This window comes from Egretta garzetta, unplaced genomic scaffold, assembly GCF_000687185.1.
Source record: "Egretta garzetta isolate BGI_Z169 unplaced genomic scaffold, ASM68718v1 scaffold1177, whole genome shotgun sequence".
NCBI classification, from domain to species: Eukaryota; Metazoa; Chordata; class Aves; order Pelecaniformes; family Ardeidae; genus Egretta; species Egretta garzetta.
In genome coordinates, this window is record NW_009260215.1 from 31,554 (window position 1) to 37,887 (window position 6,334).

A 6,334-nucleotide genomic window follows, 5' to 3' on the forward strand; every position below is an offset into this window, starting at 1 on the left:
CTGGACTCTTTCTAGGAGTTCCTCATCTTTCTTGAACTGGGGAGCCCAGAACTGGACCCAGTGCTCCAGGTGGGGTCTCCCCAGGGCAGAGTAGAGGGGGAGGAGAACCTCCCTCACCCTGCTGGCCACACTCCTCTTACTGTGCCCCAGGGGATGCCATTGGCCTTCTTGGCCACCAGGGCACCCTGCTGGCTCATGGCCAGCTTGTCATCTACCAGGACTCCCAGGTCTCTCTCGGCCGAGCTGCATTCCAGCAGGTCAGCCCCCAGCCTGTACTGCTGCTGGGGTTCAACCTCCCCGGGTGCAGGACTCGACAGTTTTCCTTGTTGAACTTCATCAGGTTCCTCTCCACCCAACTCTCCAGCCTGTCCAGGTCCTGCTGAATGGCAGCGCAGCCTTTGGGCGTATCAGCCACTCCTCCCAGTTTTGTGTCATCAGCGACCTTGCTGAGGGTACACTCTGTCCCCTCGTTCAGGTCATTGATGAATAAGTTGAACAAGACCAGGCCGAGTACTGAGCCCTGGGGATGAGTTGGTCTTGAACCAAGATGTAGACAGGATAATGAAAGTAGGCCCAGACGAATGGAGCAGAGGTCAGAGGTTAAGTTCTTAGGCTTTTACCTCGCATTCATGGTGGCTGCCGAGAGAAGACTTGATGGATGAGCCAATGGATTTTGTGATCGAGAAGCAGAACTGAGACAGAACGATACAAGTCTGCTAACTTGTGGGCAACAAGGGACTTGCAGCTGGCCAGACAAATGAGGAATTGTGAACACCATGGAAACCCTTTATGCAATTATTATAGAAAGAGATAAAAAGGTATTACGCTTGTGACCTCCTAGACACCCAGGGTTGGATTTAGGTGTACCTCTCGGTGTCTAGCTACAGCCCAGACAGTGAGTGTCACTGCCGGACGTACTCAGGGCCGTCCCACTCATGGCATGGCAGACAGGCATAAATCAGGAGAGGAATCTGAGAGCACAGGGAAGCTCCAGGGACAGTGTGTGCCTGGGGTGGGCAATGAATGAAACCCCACAAAGTGAGGTCACCCACAGTGGAGTTACCCAAAGGGAAAGCCCTAAATCCAGGTATCCACAGGCAGACGAGGACTCTGCAATCACAGGAGAGGGAAGTGGGACCCCGCAGGCATGGAGAAGGAAGGCTGGGGTGGGATTCATGTCACACTTAGTGAAGTGTGGACCAGCTGGACCTAGAGGCACACCAGGACATATCTGATGCCCCTGGAAATGGGTCAGAGTCCCAAGCGCCTTCTTCCTCCACAGACCCCAGGTATAGGTAATGAGCAGCAGCGATACTCATCTGGATGGGTCTGTGTCCCACCCTGACCAGCATGACCAGGGTAAGGTCACCCGTTTGCCCTGAGCACCACATCCCACTCACTCTGCCGAGCAGCAGCACCAGCTCAGGGTCCTGCGTGGAGCATGGGAATGGCTGGATAGACCAGAAGTGGGATAAGGCCTGATGAGATGGAAGCCAACATGGGCTGGAATCTCTTTTGAGAAAAAAATGCCAGCATTTCACTAAACCAGGACAATGGGTAGATAGCTCTCACCCAGAAGGCTCCCACCCTGTTGGCACCCCAAAATTATCCCCAGCCCCAGCCAGGCTCACGGCGTCAACTGCAGGGATGAAAGATGTACTCTGAGGTGGGACATGCAGCGTGGGCAGTGCCAGCCCCATCTCTTCCAGGAGCCCCTCTGCAGTCCACACGTTTGGGAAGGGACTTGCTGCTGCTCGTGGGACTGGGGAGTCTCTAAGAGTCTGTACATACCCTTGCCAATGAACTGCACCCACTCCTCTATCACCATCCTCCCTCAGAAGCACTGCTGGGTGCATTACTCTTGCCCACGTGTTCAGACAAGCTACCTGAAGTGTAGACCAGTGGCCCCTGGCTCTGCCCTGGTCTCAGCCCACGGGCACTGCCATGGTGCGTCTGCACTGGGTGTTGGGTGTCTGTGTGTGCCCTGCTCTGAGACCATGCAGGGACGTGCAGTGTGTGCCTCTGCTTGGAGGTGGCCACCACAGCCTGCCTGCATGGTCCCAAGGGGTGCTGTTAAATCTGCACTTGGACAGTAGGTTGTGATTGTCCTTTCTCAAAGTAGGTACGGGGATCTTTCTGGGTCCAGAAAAGGATGAAGGAGAACCAGGAGAAGAAACCCAAACCGAACCAAACCACCAACCCAACAAACCAAAAAAACCAACAAAGCAAGAGGTCGTCATGCTCAGAGACCAGCAGTGGGTCAAGGGTCCAGAGGTTTGAAAAGCTCAACCAGAGACACTGCTGACCAACCTCATGTAACTGCAATGTCATCCCTGCCAAGCGCAGATGATGGTGCTAGAGACATCCAGAGGTGGCTTCTGACCCAAATCCTCACTGAGAAAGGGGCTGGACACTGGAGTTCCTGGCAGAAGACACTGCTGGGAGTTGAGACGTTGCTGGCATTTGTGATCCTTGGTGAACCCTCTTGTCAGGATCACAGAGTGAATGAATCCTCAGAGGAGGCTCTGCTCCATGGGCATCAGGAGCCAAACCAGTACAGGAATAATACAGAGAAGTTAGAAACACTGAAGACAGACATTGCAGAATCACAGAACCACAGCTTGAGGTTAGAAGGCACCTCTGGAAGTCCTCTAGTTCACCTCCCCGTAGTCAAGTGGGGTCAATTAGAGCAGGTTGCCCAGAGACATGCTGGGTTTTGAATACCTCCACAGATGGAGACTCCAGAGCTGCTCTTGGCAGCCCGTTCTGGTGATCAACCACCCACAGCATAAAAAAGTGCTTTCTTTGGTTTAGGTGGAAATTCCTTTGTTTCAGGTTGTGCCATTGTTTCTTGTCCTACCACTGGGCACTGCTGACTGTGGTCTCATACTCAACTCCCTCAGCATTTTCCATGCCTCATGTAACCAGGACCCCGCACAGAAGTGGCCCTGTTTTCCCTTGCCTTTCTTTTGCTGTTGATGTACTTGAAGAAGCCTTTCTTGTTACCCTTCACATTCCTTCCCAGATGCAACGGCCAGTGGGCTTTTACCTTCCTAACCCCATGTCTCAGTGCTTGGAAGTTATCATTGCTACCCTCCAGAATTCTTCTAGATAGTTTGTGCCCTGCTGTGTTTCTCCTCTAGGAGGTATCAGGGGTTTCAAGTTCCCCATGAGGAGCAGGGCCCATGAACTTCTGAAGAAGGCCTCATCAACATCTTCCTGAATCTTCGTGATTCCCTAGAGAAGACACCCACTACAATGTGGCCTCTTCTCCCTGGTGACGGGCGATGGGATGAGGGGAAACGGCCTCAAGTTGTGCCAGGGCAGGGTGAGGTTGGCCATGGGGAACAATTCCTTCCCCAAAGGGCTGTCAGGCACTGGAAGGGTCTGCCCAGGGAAGGGGTCGAGTCCCCATTCCTGGGGGGATTTAAAAGCCAGGCAGACGTGGTCCTGATGGCCAGGGTTTGGTGGTGGGATGGCAGGGTTAGGGTGACGGTTGGCTTGGGTCTCTCACACAGAGTCAAGGCCTTTGCTGCTCCTCACCCTACCCCACCAGCGAACAGGCTTGGGGGGTGAAGGAGCTGGGAGGGGACACAGCCGGGACAGCTGACCCCAACTGACCCAAGGGGTATTCCAGACCATATGACATCATGCTCAGCATATACAGCTGGGAGGAAGAATGAAAAGAAAGATGTTCAGAGTGATGGTGTTTGTCTTCCCAAGTCACCATTACATGTGATGGAGCCCGGCTTTCCTGGAGATGGCTGAGCACCCACCTGCCATGGGAAGTAGGGAATGAATTCCTTGTTTTGCTTTGCTGGCGTGTGCGGCTTTTGCTTTCCTTATGGAACTGTCTTCATCTCAACCCAGGAGTTTTCTCACTCTTACTCCTTGAATTGTCTCCCCCCATCCCACCAGGGGGAGTGAGCGAGCACTTGTGTGGTGCTCAGCTGGTGGCCGCGATTCAACCAGGACCCTCCCTTACTCTGGCACTGGCAGAAGTTTGCCTCGTCTTCCCGATAGAGATGAGGCTGAGGACCAGAGGGGAGCGAGGAGGACACACATGAGCAGAAAGAGCCCATTTCATGGCATTTGGGGGCCTGAACCCTGCCATCTGGGTCCATTCTCCAGAGCAGTGCAGGTTCTTCACTTTGCCCCAGCTCCGTGCTTGCTCCTGCCACTGCTGAGGACCTGCCCCAAGGACATAAGAGAGACCCTCTGCCCCATGCTGGGCAGAGCATGACTGTGGCAAGGCCATGGGAGAGCACCATTCCCAGGGCAAGATGCCCAAGGTGATGGGTGACAGCGATGGGCACTGGAAACACTGGCTCCATCCCCTGGGCATCTCCCCCTGGGGCAGGCTGCAGCCCTGCATGTCCCCAGGGAGAGAAGAGCCCAGGTCTGGGGAGGGAGGGGCTGGCTCTGGGGCCAGGGGCTTCCAGCAGGAAAGCTCGAGGGACCAGGGCAGAGGGTGGTATATGCTTAGGCTCCCTCCCAGGAACCCCAGGATCACCACAGGGGTCGAAAAGCTCCCAGCAGGGAACGGGCCAATGCTGTTGTGGCAGAGGCTCTTGGCCTCCTCCCCTCCTCTGCTCCAGGGCCACATCCTGATGGTGGCAGTGCATCCCAGCTGTGGCTGATCCCCGCAGGGAGCCCTGCCATGGACACCCAAGGCACCTTCCAGCCTGCAGCAGAGGAGTGCGTCAGGGAGAAGCTGGAGGGGTGTGGAAACCCAGCGGTGGGAGCAGGGAGGGCACTTTGGGCTCCTGGATCCTGCCCCAGTGTCAAAGCCTTCTCCCTGCCTGGCTGAAAGTTTTCCCTGCCCATGGGAGCTGGGGCAGGCGAAGGCCCCAGCCCAGAGAGAGGGACCCTGGCTCAGCTCCCCACAGCACCTGTTTTAGGGCAGGGACACAACATACCCTCTGCCATGGAGATGGGCCCACGTGAGCCTTCTCCCAGACAGGCCCTTCTCCAGGCCAGGGGCTGGGTGACGGTTTTGGGCTGCAGCCCGTGTCTCTTGGGGTTCCTTTCTCCCTCCTCTTGGCTCTCCCTCCTCTGCCTCTCACAGTGATGACGCAAAGGTCCCCCCACTGCCTCATTCCCACTCCCTTGCACCCGCACATGGATTCTGCCCCAACAAACACCTGGACTGACCCCCCTGGCCAGGCAGCAGGAGGGCAGGGCTGGAGCGCAGCAGGGGGATGGGGTCCCAGGGCTGCCATGGAGCCTGACAGCCCCTGCTCAGGAAGGAGGCAGGTCTGGGACTGGGACAGGAGATCTCAGGCTGTGGGAGGGCCCAAGGTAACAGGAAAAACCCTTTGAGTCTGGGGTCCTGGCAGAGCCAGCCAAGGGGCAATGCCAGCCCCGTATGCCCCAGCTGCTCCTCACTAACCCCTTTGGAAGGCCGTGATACCCCCCTGGGGCTGTCTGGGGAGTCCCGGACACCGCAGGCACTTTAGGTCTAACTTCTGTGAGACCACAACTCTGGGCTCTCCCCAAACAGCAGCTCTGCTGGGGCCTCTCTGCGTGGCACCAGCTTGGCCCAGACAGGACCTGGGAGAAAGAGTAACTGGGGAACCCAATGGTGAAGAGATAGGAACTGGTGGGACCTAGCTGAGAGCCATTTTGTGCTGGGAACTGTGGCTGGCACGATGGAAATATCTTTCTGAGAAGCAATATTGCCCAGGGACCATGGGACTGCTGTCCCTAATACCTGCCCCCTCCCCACCACCATGGCACTGTGCTCTGCTCCGCCCCATCAGCATCAGGGAGACCCCCCGACACCTGGGCAGGCAAGCACCAGCCTGGGCTCAAACCCCCAAAGGCTTTTAATAAGAACACAGATGGCAGCACGATGCAAACGCAGCGGAATGACAAGAGAGGAAATGCGGGGCTGTTTGTGCTGCCCATGGGAGCAGGGAGAGGGTTCCCTGGTGCTCAGGGCTCTCCCAGCTGCACAGCCCTCTCCTCCCTCCCGGCTGCCCCCAGCTGCACAGCAGCACTGGGCTGTCCTGGCCCGGGGGAGTGGTGTGTGCTGACCTCCAGTGTCCCAGCCTTTGTGTCCTCCGGGGGATGTGCCAGAGAGACCTCTTCAGCATCGTCATAGCCTGTGCTCTCTGGGGACAGGCACCAGGCATCTCCCTCAGCTCCAGGGGCCCCAGCACTTCTCTGTGAGTGCAGGTTTGCCCCTGAAAGCAGCAAGGCAGGCCATGGCACGTTGTCCCCATGGGGTGCCCCTCCTTCTCTGTACGTCACCCTCCTCCCTTCCCCTCACCACTCCTGACATGGTCAGCTCCATCTCCCACCCCTGGTCTCCCAAGGAAAACACCTGGGG